The following is a 21224-nucleotide window of genomic DNA, read 5'->3' as shown; positions in this document are numbered from 1 at the left end:
CATTTCGTCCTGGGGAAGGGTCACTCGGTGCAAAATGTTAACTCTGATTTCTCTCCACAGATGCTTCCAGACCTGCTGAGCTTTGCCAGTGATTTCTCTTCTTCCGTATGAACTTTTATTGGGCAGGGGGAATCACTGAACTGCACTGTCATTAGACTAAAATGTTTGGTAGGTTGCCACAATGCTGGCAGACAGTTTTCTTTTTGAGGGTGTGGGTGGAGAGTTGTGGGTAGGGGGTTCACTGAGCTCATTCAAATCTTCAGGAAGAGAAGGGCACAGAGTTCAAATACCCCTTAGGCATGGGTCATAGGGCTCACAGACCCATCAGTGTGTGAGGAAAATAGGTCACAGTGCTCACAGACCCGTCAGTATGTGGGGGAAATGGGTCACAGGGCTCACAGACCCGTCAGTGTGTGTGGGAAATGGGTCACAGGGCTCACAGACCCGTCAGTGTGTGGGGGAAATGGGTCACAGGGCTCACAGACCTGTCAGTGTTTTGGGGAAATGGGTCACAGGGCTCACCGACCCGTCAGCATATAGGGGAAATGGGTCACAGGGCTCACAGGCCCGTCAGTATGTGGGGAAATGGGTCACAGGGCCCACAGGCCCGTCAGTATGTGGGGGAAATGGGTCACAGGGCCCACAGACCCATCAGTGTTTTGGGGAAATGGGTCACAGGGCTCACAGACCCGTCAGTGTGTGGGGGAAATGGGTCATAGGGCTCACAGACCCGTCAGTGTGTGGGGAAATGGGTCACAGGGCTCACAGACCCGTCAGTGTTTTGGGGAAATGGGTCACAGAGCTCACCGACCCGTCAGCATATAGGGGAAATGGGTCACGGGGCTCATAGGCCCGTCAGATTGTGGGGGAAATGGGTCACAGGGCTCACAGACCCGTCAGCACGTGGGGAAATGAGCCACAGGGCTCACAGACCCATCAGTATGTGGGGGAAATGGGTCACAGGGCTCACAGACCCGTCAGTATGTGGGGGAAATGAGTCACAGGGCTCACAGACCCATCAGTGTGTGGGGGAAGTGGGTCACAGGGCTCAGAGACCCGTCAGTGTGTGGGGGGAGTGGGTCACAGGGCTCACAGACCCTTCAGTGTGTGGGGGGAGTGGGTCACAGGGCTCACAGACCCTTCAGTGTGTGGGGGAAATGGGTCACAGGGCTCACAGACCCTTCAGTGTGTGGGGGAAATGGGGCACAGGGCTCACAGACCCGTCAGTATGTGGGGGAAATGAGTCACAGGGCTCACAGACCCGTCAGTGTGTGGGGGAAGTGGGTCACAGGGCTCAGAGACCCGTCAGTGTGTGGGGGGAGTGGGTCACAGGGCTCACAGACCCTTCAGTGTGTGGGGGGAGTGGGTCACAGGGCTCACAGACCCTTCAGTGTGTGGGGGAAATGGGTCACAGGGCTCACAGACCCTTCAGTGTGTGGGGGGAGTGGGTCACAGGGCTCACAGACCCTTCAGTGTGTGGGGGAAATGGGTCACAGGGCTCACAGACCCTTCAGTGTGTGGGGGAAATGGGTCACAGGGCTCACAGACCCTTCAGTGTGTGGGGGAAATGGGTCACAGGGCTCACAGACCCTTCAGTGTGTGGGGGAAATGGGTCACAGGGCTCACAGACCCATTTTGGGGAAGATGGATCATGGAGTTAACAAACTCCTTGGCGACAGGGTGTCAGAGAGCTCTAACTGCTCAGGATGATCGAGGCAGATTGTGTGAATGAGAGCTGAGTTTTCAGTGAGAGGAGGGAACACTTTCAGCCACATCTGTGGGATAGCATGGAACTGTCTAAACTTCAGTCAGCAAATTTCCCAGAATCTTGAAACAGAGTCCCTACCTACCAGTCCCTCCCTGTGAATAAAGGTATTCTTAAACATTTGTGCAGAACATAGACACTCAACTACAGGCGACGCAGTGTTTACAAGATAAATAGAATGATATTTACAAGTACTCGTGCTTCACTTAATCAAATCTCCAAAATATTTCCAACCAGAACTGGCACCCCAAGTGGCACTCCTGTTGATTTCCTGTCTGGAGGCTGATTATTGTACTTTTAATTATACATTTATTGTCGATTAAATAATTACAAATTGCTCCTTGTACCAGGCCTTCCATTTACAGCCGATGATTGGCATGTATGACCTAAGCTAATAGCGTTTTTCTTTCTTCTAGTCCATGACCTGCCCATTGCAGATTTGCTTTAACTGTCACGCTGCAGAAGCCTGAGCAGGCAAGACAGCAAGACGTCAGGCAAAATTGATTCTGAACCATGTCCAACATTTTTAGCTACTGTTTCTTGCTTTTATAATTTGAAAGAAATGACCTCCTCCTGTGTCATTCAAAGCATTTTTGCTGTGTGATGTGCTTGCAGAATATGGTAACAGCTTGTATATAGAAATATATTATTTATGTTATATTAAGGGAGGTCACAGCATATAAAAGTTCCAGTAGGTTTTAAAATTTGCATTTGTTTTATTATCAAGTGATAACATCAGCGACGCATCTCTTATGACATTGTTTATGGCATAATATATGGTACACATCTTTGAGGCAAGGAACGTGCTGTGTTATACAGAGTGTATTGATTGCTAAAGTTGTATGTAACTTTGTGTCCCTGTTAAGCCTACAAGGTCTAATTGCTGTGCCTTCCTGAATACAGTTCAAGGTCATTTACTCGATGGCAGAGTTTAAGAGGCTTAGCATAGAGTCTTAGAGATGTACAGCACAGACATTTTCTTCACTCCTGAGCATTGTGGTATATGCTATTCAAGCTGGAAATTTTTAGATCTCCTAAGATCCCTGAAATATATTTACTTTTCAGTAATCCCAACCATGAGATTCATTTTGGATTGATCATTTAGAAATATGCAGCTGGAGTGGGCCATTTGACACATTGATGCTGCTGTGTTATTCAGTAACACCATGGCTTATTGTGACCATGCTGTCACTTTAAAAGGTTATTTTGTTCTTTTTTTGAAGAGAGGTTGTAATGCATAGGTGTTGAGCTTTTTACTTAAAGACAACTTAAGTAAACAACCTGTGAGGCTTTCTGGTTTTGTTTAAGCTGGAACAACGGAAGCAGCCTGAATAAACGTGGCCAGCTCTCATAGAACCAGACTTCCGGGGTTTTTTTCAGTAACATCAGAAGCTGTTTGGGGTCTTGAAGGAGTTCGTAGCTTTAGTGAATGCCTTTTTGCCGCTACACTCACTGAAGTTTTTCTTGATGTTTCTTCCTCCTGGATTGGAGAACTGCATGTAAGAATGTGTGAAGAATATGCCTTTTTGCCAACGGGTGTGTTTGTGGGATGTTACTATATTGGAACAGTTAATTAGTAAGAATCTATTTAGTTAAGTTTTCCAATAATTAATTTATTCTAAATGCCTCTTTCTTTTGTTTGTTTTATATTTTAGTGTTTAAATAAATGGTGTTTCCTTAACGTTGAGTAGTTTGATCAGTCACATCACATCTGGAACATGCACTTCACATCTACATTTAGAATAAGAAAAAGTTAAGGCCGAGGCTACCTTCTCAAAATCTTTTGCGGGGATCTGCTCTGGTCCATCACATAATTATTGTTTGTGCCTTTAAATCCATGTCCCTGACTGCCCTCATTTCACTTGACTCCCCTGTTGGCCGAGGTTAGTGGTTCTCTGATGTCTTGTCCATTGTGCTAACACTCTGCCCAGCCTTTCTTTGGCATCCCTAAGATGCCTGCATGTGGTCAGGGGTTGCTAGAGCAGCAGAGTGAGGGGTTGCAAAGAGAAAATGACATACCTCACAACAGAAATTGTGTTGCTTCTCTAAGTTAGAGTATTAGTGCTAGAGGAGTTTGTACCTATCTAGGCAGGTGGCCTTGGACAATTGATTTCTTGCCCATAATAGCCTGATGTTTTTGAATCTCAATGGCAGTCTCCTCCATGCTGCCATTAAGGTCACCACAGCCTGAACTTTTATGCATCCAGGAATTGGTCATGGACCCATGTGACATCTCTCAGACAAAAGTCATCAGGATGACAGGCACTTTTGTGGATGACCTTTTCTGGGGGACAGGACTGTACATATATTTTTGATTAAAGGGCCAGCACAAGCACAGAAGACATTGAGGCTTGCTGCAATCAATAGATCCCTTTGGTTCAAGCGGCCATTGATTGCTGCTTGTTGCCTCCATGGCAGTAACAGACCCTCTAGCCAGATGTGGGGTCTCGGCAGTGTGGATGCAGCAGGGTTCCTTCATTTTGCAGGAGAATCTAGAATCAGAAATGCCTTTTACAAAGAAGGGCTCACCCAACTAGACAGAGATGATGCGACCTTTTTCTTCCTCAAAGACAATCGTGAATCTTTGGAACTGTCTTCCTTGGATGGTTTTGGAAACAGAGCTTCTGAATAGGTGAAGGCAGAGAGAGATCAATCCTTAATAAGCAAGTGTCTGTAAGGTTATCAGGGTATGGAGAAACATGGAGTAACCAAATCATCCATGATCTTATTGAACAACAGAACAGGTTCAAGGGGCCAGGTGGCCTAGTACTGCTGCTGATTTGCAAGTTCTGCATACTGACTGTCCAGCTGGACTGTCAGCTCAGAAAATCCATCTTTATGTAAGTTCCCAGCAGCCAGTAGGATTTCTTACTGCTTTTATAGGTGTAGATGCTATACCTCTTCAGGCCAACATTGGGAATCCATGAGTGCATGCTGTTGGATCATGGTTATCCCTGAAAGAGGTGATTTCTGACACCTGATCCAGTATCTAACCATGGAAATCGAGAAGTGTTACAAACAGAGCCATTTACTAACCAGGACCTGAATTGAACAGACCATTGACATTTGAAAGATATGCTTGTGACCTCATTTGCTTCTGATACTCCACTAAGACCGCCCTTGTGTCTAACACCCAAGGCCCATTTCCACCTAGCACTGGATGACTGTATCTATCCTTTGTCCTTTGAAACAGATTGTACACAGCCAACTCTGCGTCAGACTCCTCCTGTTCTCTGGAAGTGACACGGCAGCTGTCTGCCTTTTCAAAGGGCTTTCTGGCTCAATATCCAGCTTCTGGATCAACCTTGATGCTGCTCATCAGTCTCTGAATATCCGTTGGGTCAGTTAGCTCACCTACATTTGACAATTGCTTGTTATATTTGGCACTGACGCAGACAAGGTCAGGAGCTGGAACCTCTCTTGTGTTGGTATCCCAGCTTCCTAGGGCTATTAATGCATCTGTAATTTACCATGAGCCCTTTCATGGGACATCCACCAGCAATGTATTACAACACCAGTACTACTTTCTTATAATGCCTGGGGAAAAATGGTGGAGACCCTTCAATCCTTCAAAGATATATATTTTTAAATTACCTCTGAACTTCATAGCATTCTTTGAAGTGCTGAGATTGTGTAAATTGGGAAACCTAGCTGCAGTCAGGCATGGCATAATTTACGTTCACTGTATGTTAATGACTTGTGGTTATGGGTCTGTGATCAGAGTTTGCAGATGACACCAGTGGGAGGTAACATTTCGAATTCTTTAAAGTTCAAAAGAAGCTTTTTGAATGATCATCAACCAGAAACATTAACATGGCCCAAATATCGCTCGACCTGTTATCTCTAACAGTATTTGTTTTTACTTAGGTTTCAAACACTCCTTTGTTTTATGAGCTGCAAATTTAGGAAATTTAATGGGTTACAATGTAACAGATGAATGAAATCCAATGTTAGTAGTTATGAAGTGAAACGTTTTACTTCATTGAATGTACCAATTATGCTTTGAGTTGATGTGTACAGATCAGAGTGTTTTGAATGACTGGGCCACAGGGCTCTTAAATGCAGTTCATTGATTTTATAAGGCTAGTAGAAAAAAATGAATACATTTCTAGACTATGTAATGAGGTATGGAAAATAAATGCTAAGAGGTAATGATGAACATATATAAAAACCTTAATGAGAATGCAGAGTATTGTGTGCGCTATTATGTAGGAATGATAATTGAGACTGCAGAGGAGACAATGAAAAGATGCCGATTGGTGTGAAGAAATACAAACATGAAGAAAGGTTTAAATAAAAGGATTTTTTCTGCAGTAAAACAGTCCAGAATATAAGATTATATATGAAACATTTGCAAAGTTATGCAAGTACTGGACAGGGTAAGTATAAATAGGTAAACTGCTTAGAAACGGGTTGGAATGCAGTAGAATCCTCGTCATGCTGTCAGTTGTCGGGCTATGGAAATAACTTGCAGACTTGATAGACAGGATGCAACTATGCCAGCATTTGTGGTTAAATTGGATAGATAGATGAAAGCAAGGTGATGCAGGATATCAAAATTAAATTGGATAGATAGATGAAAGCAAGATGATGCAGGATATCGAAATATGATAGATAGATTAAATTAAGACCGATTGCTCACAGAGAGGAGAAGAAATAACATCAATTGATCTGGCAAAAGAACCGTTTCTATTTTGTATTTCTTCAGTGTAATTGTGAGTATAATATGTAACTTCTATCCTTGCAATCATCTCTCTTATTTATCTCCACAAAATAGTGCTTTGTTTTCCTTCTACCTTTCCAGGAAGTTTATCTGTTTGACAACATCAACATACTCTTAACTATTTACAGACTAATATCTGAGAGGAAGAATCCCTTTGTGGGATGGCTGCCTATGACCAGAGCACATAGTCTCAGAATAAAGGACTACCAATTTACGGCCTGATTGAAGAGGAATTTCTTCTCTCAGAGGGTAGTGAGTCTTTGGAAGCCCTTGCCATAGAGAGCTGTGGCACAGAGTCCTTGTGAATATTTAAAGCTGAGATAGATACTGGGAGATATTCTCATGATTCTCTTTACTAACTCTCTCACAAGAGCACTATGTTTACTAAACTGCATTTTCATTCACTCATTCTTAAAACCACATTAAACTAAATTAAACATCCCTTCCAACCCATTACTGCTTCTTTACACCTTTCAATTCTCATTGACCCCATACTATAAGCAATGTTTAAACTGGTTTCTGTATCAAATGCTATCCCTAAATAAATGTTAATACTGTAAACTACTCACACCAATGCCATCCTGCCATCGTGTCTCCATAACCCACTCAAAACTGTGGAAAGATTATAACATTAATTAGCCCTTAGCAAACATCTCTCAGGACTGAATAGGGTTGCAGAACATTAAACAGTTTCCTCCAGTATTATGTACTTTTTGAAATACATATTAAATAGGACTGCTCCCCTTTGAGAAACTTACTATCAAAGCAGCACTTCTGTGAAACTGTATAAATGAATTTGTAAGAATTGTCAAAACCAGCAATAGTAAATAAAATTTCATAACCCAGCTGCAGGAGATCAGTTTAATATTCTCTCTCCTTTCATCTTGTCTGTCTTGTTTAGATCACAAAGGTCTGATATTTTCACTAATATTACTAACTTTATAGACAAAAGGACTAACACCTCTAAATTATGGAAGCTCAGTCCGGACAGATGTTCTAATCCCATCAGGAGTAACAGCCAACATTTAGCAAATGCTTGAACCATCTCCTGCTTCCCCAGGACAGATGTCCCACAAACTTGTGTACAATAGATACAACTATGTGAGACCACAGTGCTAAAATGTTCATGTATGTAGAAACTGGGTGTAAGAGAGGCTACTGTAAAACTGTACTTTGGATTCCATCACTACCTCAAACAGCACCACTACAGATGCTCAATAGAGAGGCTATTTTCGCCGCTCACGGATATCACTGAACACGATCCCACAATACATTATTGATCAGTCAGGGAATCAAGGGTTATGGAGAAAGGGCAGAAAAGTGGACATGAGGAATATCGGACCAGACATCATCCTGTTGAATGGTAGAGCAGGCTCAAGGGGCCAAAAGGCCTCCTCCTGTTCCTATTTCTTATGGTCTCACGGACCGTGTTCTCACCTGAAACCTAAATCACTGACTGAACCCATCACACATTTGAAACCTTAAACTGGTTACAAATGTGTTTTGTTTACACACTATTTGATTTTCATGCCTTAGAACTGATATGTCCAGGGAGCTGTTTTGGTGAAAAGTTGAAAAATGTCACTAAATAGATACAATTTGAAAATCTGATCTTAGCATAAAATTCTTTTGCCCTAATTGCTGAATACTATCATTTGAATTCACTTGGTGATGTGAAAACAAAGACACCTCCAAATTTAACCAGCACTGATTACATTAATTTTTATACAGTGGTATGTGTGGATTGTAGTAACTCACTTCCATTGAAGCTGTGCAGTAGACTGGCTGATATGTAGTGGCAGGGACGAAATTTGGAAGTGCATAGGTTCCCTGACATGGAACTGGAAATCCCTGTGGAAGAGGGGTGAAATTGGTGACCATGCAAATGGTCCACTGTGCTCTCTGTTTCTGTCTCATTTGCTGGTGGTGCTAACATTGTTTCCAAAAGATTCAATGAGGAATTACTCATTTTCTGCTGGAAACTTCTCTCAAGTGTCCAAGACAGTAGAGGAGCATGACACTCATTCGCTCGAAGCGATGGCCTCTGATAACATCATGAATACATGTTGACAAAGTATTGTTGAAGTCTTAAGATGTCAGAAAGTATCCTGATGCATGTCAAAAGACTTCTTCCAATGTGCAGCCCCAGGTAAATAGTAAAATTTGAGTATGCCTTTAAGTTGCTCAAATGACTAACTCTCAGTCAGCTGGTTACTGTTAGGAAAGGGCATTAGGATAAGATCTATCCTACGCAGCCTGCTTAGGGAGCTCAGAAGGGCTCTTCAAGTGACATTCACTTGCTTAATGATTTTGCAGTTGCCGATCCTAGCTCAAGCTTCAACTCCTTTGCCAAGATGCGCTAATCTCTTTCTAAACTAGCAGTTCTGCATAAGATGCTCAACTCAGTTGATTTGGAGACCCTTTAATGTCTAATATATACAAAGTAAATAAAGTGTAATCATTAGAAATGAGTTACCATTAGTACTTTAAAAATAGTATGCCTGTGCACACCAAACATTCGTTTAAGAAGCCAGTTATCGAATCCTGCGTGAATTTGACCTAGGGCAGGAACACATATTAGCATTAATATTTGCCTCTCAGGCCAAAACATATCTAACTAAACTGCTGCTTTCTTAAAAGCAATTACATGTTTTGGCATTGAATAAAGCATTGCCATCTGAGCTCAATCATGCCTTCTGCAATTTGTGGTATTAAAGCTCCTGTCGTGAGCATGGATCTTGCATGGTATTGCTTGTGTACAAAATAAATGAACACATTTTCTCAATGAAGGTGTTGGCAATTCAACTATTATAGAGGACCTTGGGCTTTCTAAATAAATGTGCACCTGAAGTAGAAAGTTTTGGCTTTCTGGAGAATGAACATCAGTCTGAAGGTGTGAGACAATCTTTATCCTGATCGCAAAATTTAAACATCCCCTCTGCTCTGAACCTAATGCACAAGTGTAATACAAGAAGATACAATTACAGACATTTTAAATTGAAAACTACTGCCTATGAAATTCAGAAACCTTTACCATATATGCCATTTAAGTTACAAATACTTGTTGACGTTGACGCTGGAGTAGAAAAGAGTGTAACATCTTCCATTCTGAATTGTTTGCAATCTTTACATTCAATGTCCTTGTTTTCAGATAGAATGTATTTGCAGGAAAGTTGTTGTTTTAGAAATTATAGTGGATAACTTGATTTGTTTAGCATCTTAAGACACTGCTTTAATATGAACATGATATTATCACATGTGATAAAATATTCTCAATTTGCTGGTTGAATCAAGCTCCAGTTCCCTCAAGGGACACACCAGCCTGACGGGCAAGTACATTGTCAATCCCTTGCTGTTGCTGGGTGTAACTCCTGGAAATCTCTAACTAACAGCAGCACTGGTACACTTACATGGCAAGACATTTCACCACCATTTTCTCTAGGACATTTAATGATTAACAAAAAATGTTGCCAATTATGCTCTCTGTTAATGATATCTTACTTTAGTATTTAATTGTATTCTGACAGTAAGCATTATTTAGATTTTAGAGTTTATAGATTTAAATGTTATTGTCACGTGTACTCAAGTGCAAAAATACAGGAATATAGTGAAAAGTGTACAATGTTGCTATACCTGGCTTCATCTTAGATACAAATACCTAGGTACAAAATTCTAAGAGCAGGTAAAAAGAAAGAACAAAGTTAAAAGTTACTTAAGCTTTGGATTGGACTGACACTGTGGTCGTTGGCGTTTTGAAAGAGCACAATTGAGGTGAGTGTTACTGTAAATAAAAGATTGTAATTGTGTAAAGATTGTGCTTCAGTTGTGTCCTCTTAATTGGATTTCTGAAACATAACGTCACATCCCATCAATAAATTAGCCATTGCAATCCAGAAAGATATCTTTACATAAAGGATTCCTGATGGTAACTCCACATAACAGGCTGTCGACATGAATAGTGTTCAAAATATGTGTATAGTTTCTGTGTTTCTAATCCTATCCTTTCAGCAAATGTTGCAGAGAAACTGTGGGTTACAGAGGGTTAGGGAGGCTGCGTTTTTTAAAATTCTCAAATGTTAGGAAGCCAGGGTGACCTGAAGCAAGTTGGCAATTTGAATGCTAACGATTGCTGCCAAATAAATTAACCAGACTCATAGTGCAAAATCCATTTGTAATCATTTTAGCTTGTGATCTCCTTTTAGCTCTGTTTTGTAGAGTACGGGACAAGTATGTCTCATTTGCAAATTTCACCAATTTTTCCTTCTAGAGTGGTGTCCTCCCATCACCTCCAAGGCAGAAGGCTGTAAATTCACATTGCAGGCCTGTCTGTAACCTGGTTTCCATATTTCCCCACAACAAGGTGAGAAATATTACAAACGTAACTGAAACACACTGCAATGTCCTGAAGATAAGTAAAGTGCTTCTATAAATGTAACTGATTGTTCTTGTAGCACCTGCATATGACCACAACGTAGCCGTTGTTTGGCTTCAGTGCTATCATTTCTCATGAGTGTAAGGTTTCTCTGGCTTGAAGTACTGTGCATGAGTAGATAAGGCTTTCTCTTTTATGGCGAGAAAGCTGGTCTCAAATCACTTTTTTGTTTGATCTTCTATCCACACGCTTAGAAGCCGCTCCATCTCCTCAAGTTCCTTTAGCAGTGATCTCACAGATTTGCTAGCACTCAAGCAAGACAACTTGCTTTAACGTTTTCTGCATTGTCTATAATGGTGCATAACGTAGACTCCTTTATCCCTGTTGCATGAACAATATCACATGTTCTTTCATTATGTCCAAAACGCTTTAAAACACCTAGTTATCCTCCAGTGTTGCAGCCTTTCTTTAATGTTAACCACGTGCAATTTTATCGGCAGCATACTACTTGTAAACATTGTTGAGGTTGCTGACTTGCTCGCCTAGCTGGTTTGTTTTCGTTCTGATGTTTCGTCACCATGCTAGGTGACATTATCAGTGAGGCCTCCGATGAAGTGATTTTTTTACTCCACTTGGAATTTATACTGTCTGGTCCGTTCTGGTGAGTTGTGTCATATCCAGTTTTGTTCTGTATGGGCTTGTATATGGGGTGCAATTTTATACATTTATTGATTGTATTATGGTTTGAGAACTGTGCCTCTAGGAATTCCCATGCATGTCTCTGTTTGGCTTGGGCTACTATGGTTACCGTGTCCCAGTTAAATTGACAGCCTTCATTGGCCGAGTGTACTGATATTAGGGAAATTTCATCATGTCATTTTGCTTCTAGCTGATATTCATGTATTCTGATGGTTAGTTTCCTTCCTGTCAGTCCGATATAATGTTTGTGGCAGTCATTGTTTGGTAGTTTGTAACCTACGTGGGTTTTGCATGTTGTAAGTATGGGGTCGTTAATCCTTGTGAGTGTTTGTTGTAGCATGGCTACAGGCTTGTGTGCTACCAGGACTCCTCATGATTGTAGGGGTCTTGTTGTCAGTTCTGATATATTCTTGACGTAGGGCAGTGTGGCCAGTGTGTTAGGGTGTACTGTGTCCTTTTGGTGTTGTCTATTTAGCTGGCACCTGCTGATGAAGTTACGGGGATATTTGTTCATAGTGAAAAACTGGCCACTACTCACAGCAGCATGCCAGAACTATGCAGGAAAGAGGAAGATTACCTGTACAAAATCTTCGCTATGAGCAAAGCTAGCAGCAAAATAACATGACAAACTTTCCTTAATATCACTACACTTGGACAGTGAGTTTAACTGGGACATGGCGGGGTAACCATGGTAGCCCAAGCCAAACTTAGAAATGAACAGGAATTTCTAGAGGCATGGTTCTCAGCCCATAATGCAAACAACAAACATATAGAATTGCACCCCATACACAAACACATACAGAACGAAACCGGAAATGACACTACTCGCCATAACAGACCAGACAGTATAAATTCCAAGTGGAGTAAACAGCATCACTTCATTGGAGGCCTCACTGATGATGTCACCTAGCATGGTGACAAAGCGTCTGAATGAAAACAAACCTGCTTGATGAACAAGTCAACAACCTCACCCATAACCCGAGCTACAAATCTTTGCTAAAACCTGTAAACATTTTTGTTATTTTGTCCTCCCACGTTTATGGGTAACACAGAAAAATTTACCAAAAAAAAGAACAAAAATTATGGAGTACCTCTCAAAAAACACTTCACAACAAAGCACGTGAATCAAGCAAACATGTGATGTCAATGCGGAGACTCTGTTGGCGTAAACATTGTATTCTCCATGCACCATGATACTTAAAAGTGTTGGAGATGGAATTGCATGACAGCCAGCACATGTGCGTGAAAGTTCACATTTTACAAACAGTGTTCATTTATTCATTAATCGTGTTAGAGCCAATTTGCATTGACAAAGCTAGCCTAATAGGAGAAAGGACTATACATTCACCTCCTTGATTCTTATTAAATTCTTTTGCTTGGAGGAAGTTTTGAATTTTGTGACTGCCTTACTGTGAAGACCAAAACCAATCCTGCTTTCTAATATAAACAAAGAACTTTGGATGCTGGAAATCTGAAACAAAAATAAAAATTGCTGGATAACACATTGAGGGGCCTGGTGGAACACAACAGGTCAGGCAGCATCAGAGGAGCAGGAAAGTTGACTTTTTGGACCGGAAAAGGGCTCTGACCCCAAAATAGCAACTTTCCTGCTCCTCTGATGCTGCCTGGTCTGCTGTGCTCCTCCAGCTCCGCACTGTGTTATCTCTGACCCCAGCATCAGCAGTTCTTACTGATCTCCTAAAAATTACTGGAGAAGCTCAGCCTCTCTGGCAGTATCTATGCAGAGAAAACAGGGTTAAACTTTTGAGTCTGGTGACCCTTTTCCAGAACTGGTTCAGCCCTCTAAGTTGCTTGAATAACAAGGCCACTGAAAATCTACTTACATTGTTGAGGTTTCAAGAAATTTGCCAAAGACTGTAAATTAAAATGCCTTCCCTACCTCCTCCGTAGTAAAGATACCCTACTGTACCTGACTCCTCTCAAAGGTACCTTTTCTAGGATACTACAGTCTAGCGTATGGCCGCTGACTATGTTTCCTACATTTACCAGTAATGGGAAAGTGACAAGGTCAAGTAAGCTCCATAGTGCCTCAAATCAGTAGCAGAGAAAACCTGTCAGAACATATTGCAAATGGTAATTCTTGTGACTGGCTGATATTTTGGAGTTCCCTTGGGCCACATCCAGAGCTGAGTTTCTTGAAGTTTTTTTTTCTGCAGTGGCTGCTTCAATGCTTTCGCTACTAACAAAGCATTGCCTTTTGTTGCAGGTTAAGGTTCAAATGATTTAAGCACTGATAAGGGTCTGACATACACAACCTAGCAGAGAGCTGCTTGAACTAACCAGGATTCCCTGGTGAGAAGAAGTTATAGCTGGTTGATAAACCTGAAATTGAGCACAATGAAGATGAAGATGACCCGAACAACATTTCAGATGGAAATTCACCTCTCTTGCTTTCTCTCTCTTCCTTTTTTAAGGCTGTTCCTATTGCAAGGAAATTAATCAAATAGATGACAAACTTGATAATATATCTTTGCTAAAGAAGAACTAAAATCCATAAATTCAGAATTCTATCCTTTAACACCTCAAATTTGAAGTGAAACGGTCTCTGGTGAGTGGTTTGACTTTACTGAAATTCACCTATATGGAATGGGCTGCTAAGTGGCTTATCTAGTTTGGCTGATTTTTAGCATTAAATAATTTTTGGGCTTGGAGCTGGTTTGTAATGGCTTTGAGATGTTGATGTCAGCTGTCCCTTTATTCAAGGACAGTGTCCACTGAGAGGCAAGAGTTTTTGGAATAGAACTGCATGAAACTGAACGGGTCAATTCCCAATCTAAAGGTCTTTGACCACATGATGCAGGACTGCCCATGATTTGGAATGCAAGATTTGATTCTGTTTCTTCCTTCTCTGCCACCATTCTGCCTCACCATTAAAATATTGTGAATCAGACGCATGATGTAGCTTGATGGGCAATTTATCACCATTCTGAGTGATTGGGAACAACCAGTATTAAGGCCACTTTGCTACATTTCAACGGGACCTTCAGAGTGCATTTGAAGTGTTTAAATTGTCCTTCCCTAAAACATTGGTTATTTGCGAGATAAGGTGAGAAACTGTTTGGGAAGATAGTTTTTGACCGTTTGGAAAGAGGATAGATTTTTATGGCACCCCACCAGCAGGTTTGTAGGTGGGGATGGGGTCTGCCTCTGCCTGGCCTGTCAATCATTTTATAGGGTGGGGATAAGGGTCTGGCAGCCCAAGCAGAGTTGGGCCTAATGGCGCCCTTAAGTGCCCAAGTAACAACAACTGAAATGCTTCATCCCACCCCGATTAAACCACATCACTTGCAGAAGGGAAAGGCCCACCCGATCTTCATGTACAGACGTTTAGTTGAGCGAACAGATTTTGCCAGGCTTTTCCTTGTGACTGTCCAAAGCATCCAACCCAAGATCACATCTCCCTAACTCTTCTGCACTGTCCTCTCAAACCTCCCTCCCTCTCTCACTCCCTTTGTCAGGTCCTGTTGGCAGGCCCTTCTGATATCCTCGACTCCCTTCCAATCCTTTCTCCATGACCTTGTCGTCATTAGGGAGTGGCTGCAGTACCAGCAGTGGCCCCTGCTAACTGGGTGCTGCTGGAATTACGGAGTTTCTGGCCAATTCAGTTCCCTTAGAGAAGGGTTGACGTCTCGTCCTTTGCCAATTAACACCCCGCCAAAGGTTGAATAGCTGCAAAACAGCTAGTGTTGGCACTGATATGTTCCCTGCCATTCCTCAGGTGGCAGGATAAGAAACACACCAACTAAAAAAATCTTGCTAACAGCTTTTAGCCTGTGAAAGTTTCATGGGAGGTTTGCCTGAATGCTTGTGGAATGGGTTTTAAGAAGGATGCTATCATTTGTTCAATAGTTCTCCTACTGAATCCAGAGAATGAAGCTGAGGCATTGATGGTGGAATCCATTTCTTATGTTCTGCTGGTAGACAATCCAAGTAACACCGCAGCACAAGCATATGGGGATGATAACTCCTGTACATGAGGACTTTTGTTAAATTGCAGAAGACCTTGTTGTCAAACATTCTCTCCCATGGTTAGAACTGGTGAAGCAGATCCATATTAGACCTCTACAAAAGACAGATAATGCCGCACCAGCTGATTTGTGGAGCAGTGATCACGTACTGTTAGTGGACTGTGTTGTGGTCACAGCAAACTTAGATTAAATCTGAGTAAGAGCAGAGAGAATTCCAAGGGAAAGTGTAGATAATATCATCAAATGTTCAACAGAACATGAGCTTCATAAGGCACTAAGACCAAACAAATTTGCTAGAGAGGGCAAGTTCTTGGGCTGTGACTGCTGAGAATATCATAGTGTATTGATATTCTAGAGTTTTTATGCAAAACCTTCAGCACTTTGAAAGGATCATGCAGAATATTTACTCTCGAGAATAAGATAACAGGATTTAAAGGGTTAAATTATGATGACAGATTACACATGGACTTCACAAAAAAAACTGCGGATGCTGGAAGTCATAAACAAAACTGGATCTGAAACATTAACCCTGCTTTCTTTCTATGGATGCTGCCAAATCTGCTGAGTTTCTCCAGCAATTTCTGTTTTTTGTTGCACATGGAGTGGTTTTGTGTTACCTTGAGTTTAGGAGGTTGATCTGAATGAGGTTGTGGTATTTTTCTGGAAGACTACTTTTGGTACCTTGCTAGATTTGCCACCTCTACCAGTATGTGGTAATCAATGTTTAGAATAGTTTGCTGCCAACAATCCTCCCTTGTCTTTGCTTTGTCTTGGTCCCATTAAATGACCAGCGATTAGCCATCATAAAATATCTGCGGAAGAGGCCCTGTTATTAGACAGCAAGAATGTTTAATACATCATAGCAATAAGTACAATCACATTTGGTCAGGCAAAGTACAAGGACTTTAAGAAGCTAATACAGCTGCCTCTGAAAGCTCGAGTACAATTCATTGTCTCCACCCACAGACTGTGTGTGACGTCATCAGAATAAGTGAAGCCAACATAGCATGAACTATGAGGATTTCAGAACTATTACCTTATGCCATCACTGTGCGCAAAATGATCAAAGAACTCAATAGGCAAGATGCAAGAAAAAGTATTTTCTGTGATGGCTAAGCTTAGGGGACCATGGAATAATTTTAAATTAGAAATCAGTGTGTATAGTTTTATGTAAAATGTAGTAAAGGCAGCAATATTTGCACCAATTCTCTGACTTAGTTTGCTTTTAAATGCTGCTCAGTGTTGCAAAGTTAGGTAGAATACTTGTGGATTAGGAAGCAGGAAGTTCGAATTTGGTCTTTGTCAAATGTGAGGGTCGGGGGGGGGAAGCATTGTATGGTCCTCTTAAAATATGTGTTTTTTCTATGCCTACAGATTTAAATGGATGTCTGTGAGCAGCATCTTGAAAGTTTGCAAGTATACAGAGAGCGCCCGAATTGAAACATTTGTATCAAAAGGCTGTTCTGTTAGCAGGCTAAGCAGCAGTTTTTACCGAGACAATAGAGTTTCAAATTTAGACAATCAGTTTGAATCACGCACTCAGATACCAAAAACCAATTAAATTTAAATCTGATGGTTTTGACGACATAGGACTAGTCCTATTATACAAAATTGATATGTCATCAAGGGTATAAAAGAAGGCGGCAGGTAGACAAAGGCAGGAGAGCTAACTGCCATCTGGCAGAGTTAACAGCCCACAGCTCTCAAGAGAGAATTGTTGGCTCTCACAGTCTCCTCTAAATCTTAGAGAAAGCACCATCTAAAGGTACCAAAGGTAGCCATGGCACAAGTAGTTAACTTTCTGACAGAAGAACTGGCAGAGAAGGCGCAGAGCATTGTGTTCCAGAGTTTCAAGAAACTAAATTCTATTTTTTTTACATAAGGGAGACTTGTATTTATTGAAACAGCATACCATTAGAATCTTATTTTATTCAGGAATGGTTAGTAGTTAGAAGGGATTTACTTGGTTTGTTAATAGTTCAGTTAATTTGTTCAATGTTAGGTTAATAAATTGTTACATGTCGATTGTAGAGTCAATGCCAGGGATTTATTTTGTTTAACTACTAGAAGCTGCTACAAAGTGGGTTACACCATTTTTTAGTGATAATGGGAACTGCAGATGCTGAAGAATCCAAGATAACAAAGTGTGAAGCTGGATGAACACAGCAGGCCAAGCAGCATCTCAGGAGCACAAAACTGACGTTTTGGGTCTAGAACCTTCATCTGATGAAGGGTCTAGGCCCGAAACATCAGCTTTTGTGCTCCTGAGATGCTGCTTGGCCTGCTGTGTTCATCCAGCTTCACACTTTGTTATCTACACCATTTTTTACATGCCTGTTACAGATTATGGGGCTCCTCTTTATATGTTTTGGTTTTAGTTCTCAGAGTGGGGGTTAACCTCTGCTTTATAACACCAGTAAAGGTAGCAGCCATACATGCCCTGTGAAGAGGAGCCTTGAAAGGTCAGAAGTTTTCTCATTCTGTGCGCTGTGGCTTTTCTTTCTTCAAAAATGAGATTGCTTATGTCTCTGATTCTACAGAAAGTCAAAGGATATGAGCTTGATGTACAGGAGAAGAGAGTTGGAAATGATCTGCCAGGTCTAAAATAAGGACTTAAATTATAACAACGGCAGGGTGAATTTGAAATTGATTGTTTTATTTATTTCGTCTTGGTTTGTGGGCAACAGCAAACAGTGGAGGTAGAGGATCTGCTCATCTAGGATGACTATTTTTGAGCAAATCAGCAAAACCCATGGAAAAGGTTTCAGAATTTTAAGTTGAAATTACATTCAGTGTGAACAGCTTCCATGATCATAGAATCCGTGCAGTGTAGAAAGAGGCTGCTTGGCCCATCAAGTCTGCATCTATCTTCAAAGAACATCCCACCCAGACGCTACCCCCATCTCAACCTTTTAACCCTGCACTTACCATGGCTAACTTACCTAATCTGCACACTGTAGGGCAATTTTTAGAATAGTCAGTCCACCTAACATGCATATCTTTGTGGGAGGAAACCAGAGCATCCAGCAGAAACCCATACACACACAGGGAGCATGCGTAAGCTCCATGCAGACAGTTGGCCAAGGCTGGAATTGAACCCCAGCCCCTTGCATTATGAGGCAGCAATGCCAACCACTGCTGTTATACTGGTTCAAATTACGTTGAGCTACAAGCCAAACCTGTACACAAAATCTCCTGTCATGTTGGGCGCATTTCCGTCAGCAATTTGAGCCAGGATTGACAATTGCAGTGTAAACTGGAAAGATTTATTGCCGATGCAGACATATCCTGATGGTGTTAAGTCAAACACAAGCTGTAGAGCTGAAAATATAATCCAACCAAAGCTGGCTTGGTTGACAAGCACCTTGCCTGAAAGATCTTATTATGTTGCTGTGATCATACATCTTTATATTCGAAGTGGATATTCCACAACCACCATCCTAGCTCCATGCACATTGTTTAGGAAGGACTGAGTAAGCCTTTGCTATCATATCATATGCTATCAAATGTTGAAAGATTGGAGCGACTGGGCTTGTATACACTTGAGTTTAGAAGGATTAGAGGGGATCTGATTGAGATGTATAAGATTATTAAGGAATTGGACACTCTGGAGGCAGGAAGCATGTTTCCGCTAATGGGTGAGTCCAGTACCAGAGGACACAGTTTAAAAATAAGGGGTAGGCCATTTAGAACAGAGTTGAGGAAAAACTTCTTCACCCAAAGAGTGGTGGATATATGGAATGCCCTGCCCCAGAAGGCAGTGGAGGCCAACTCTCTGGAGACTTTCAAGAAAGAGATAGATAGAGGTCTTAAAGATAGTGGAATCAAAGGTTATGGGGATAAGGCAGGAACAGGATACTGATTGTGGATGATCAGCCATGATCATAATGAATGGTGGTGCTGGCTCGAAGGGCCGAATGGCCTACTCCAGCACCTATTGTCTATTGTCTGTTGTCTATAAAGGCACAACAATGTACAACTTAAATATTCTATCACGTAACTGTGAACGTAGATGTGACTGGAGTCAATTTTGTCTTTGGGTCTAAATTAGTACTAATTTAGTTGACTTTGCTTTAAAACCCAGCTGAATTTCAAGTTTAAATAACGCCATTCTCCAGTGTAGGCTCATTACCATAATTATTCAAAACTTAAGGTCTAAACTCCTTGTGTCTCAGCATGACACCAGTATTAGGCGTAAAATTACTGTATATTATGCTTTTAAGTGTTTGATCATTGCTGAATCCTTCTGTCACGCAGCTGCACTTAAATCCAATATCTTTTAAAATGTGATGCTTGCAAAGTGCTGACCAGAATTACTGCTGGGCAGCTCTTTACAGATTGTATTCATGTCGTTAGATTTTTTTGTTCCAGCTTCCAATGGGCAAGCAAACACCTATACCAATCTTCTGAAACTGTGAGACGTGCACTTCCCTGTGGATGTGCATGTGGGGGAGTGATGAATAGACGCAGCACAATTTTGGTACTATTTACCTTGCCTGGCATTTCTGAACTGGTCTTCCTTAACGTCCTTCAAGAAAAATATCAGAGACAGGAAAGTTCCAGCAAGGAAAACCTATGATGGCAGCTGAAGTGCAGGCAAACACAGTCAAGTGAAAGTAAAGGTTGGATTTTGACCAATTAGTCCCTGCTGGAACAGTAGGTTTAGATCAACAATGCAATTTCCAATGGATGAGCTATACATGAGCTCTTTCCCAGAGCAATGCAATTGCATGCTGCCATCAGCTCTTAGATCTTTGAGGCTGCAGCAACCAGAGAATCAGAGAGGAGACCTGGGAAAACTCCCCACCCCTCATGTTCCTCTCCTACTCACTCCCCAGATCACTCACTTTTACCTGGAGTTTGTTCAATGGGATCTGAGTGGCTGCTTTATATTGAATTCTCCCAAGGAGGTATTGGTTGATTCTGTAGGAAGTTTTAAGAGAGCTGGATATATATTTGAAAGTGATTAAGTTAGAAGGCTATGGAGATAGGGCAGGAGCCTGGGCCTAGCTGTGCAGGTCTTTCAGGAGCCAGTACAGACACGATGGGTCAAATGGCCTCCTTCTGTACTGTAAAGTTCAACGATTCAATGACTCTAAGGATCGAAGGAGGAGGAAAACCTCTTCAACCAATAGTCCTCAATAAACAAGAAGCTCATCAATAAATGGAAATGTGTGCTCACTTGGTTCACAGGGAAAGGGAGATCATGTCTGAGTGGTGGTTTTCTAGACTGTTAGTCCAGACATTCAGGTGATATTTTGGTACCTGGGTTCAAATCCCATCATGGCAGATAGTGGAATTTGAATTCAAGAAAGTCCTGGAATTTACTGTGTAATGATGACCATGAAACCATTGGTGATTGTTGGATAAACCCATCTGGTTCACTGATGCCTTTTAGGAAAAGAAACTGCCCTTCTCACCTGATCTAGTCTACATGTAACTCCAAAGGAATGTGTGGTTGACTCTTAACTACCCTCTGGACAATTAGGGAATAGGCAATAAGCCAGTGATAGTCTTATCCCGTGAATGAATACAAATGAAAGGAGGTTTTGTTTTGGAAGGCTGCACATATCATCAGCGACTTGCCATCAAAGTTGATATCTTTTGAGAGATTGGTGCTCTGAGATGGTTAGGAACTGATTTCCTACTTGTGGACTCTGTTAGGTGTCTCACCTT

General features: G+C 41.6%; 1 protein-coding gene across 5 annotated transcripts in view; it reads left to right on the top strand.

Moving 5' to 3' along the window:
- Positions 1 to 21224, top strand: part of tub (TUB bipartite transcription factor) — a 358157-nt gene that overhangs the window by 178193 nt on the left and 158740 nt on the right. For 2 of the 5 annotated variants that reach the window (XM_048546125.2, XM_048546130.2), the window contains exon 2: positions 10756 to 10848. The exons of the other annotated variants lie outside the window; for them this stretch is intronic. The gene's annotated coding sequence lies outside the window, so the exon portion shown is untranslated. The remainder of the gene's footprint in view (positions 1 to 10755; positions 10849 to 21224) is intronic. 5 annotated transcript variants of the gene reach the window in all.

The sequence above is a fragment of the Stegostoma tigrinum genome, chromosome 17 (genome assembly GCF_030684315.1).
Source record: "Stegostoma tigrinum isolate sSteTig4 chromosome 17, sSteTig4.hap1, whole genome shotgun sequence".
NCBI classification, from domain to species: Eukaryota; Metazoa; Chordata; class Chondrichthyes; order Orectolobiformes; family Stegostomatidae; genus Stegostoma; species Stegostoma tigrinum.
The sequence above is the reverse complement of the archived record's forward strand: the minus strand, read 5'-3'. Positions and strand labels throughout refer to the sequence as shown.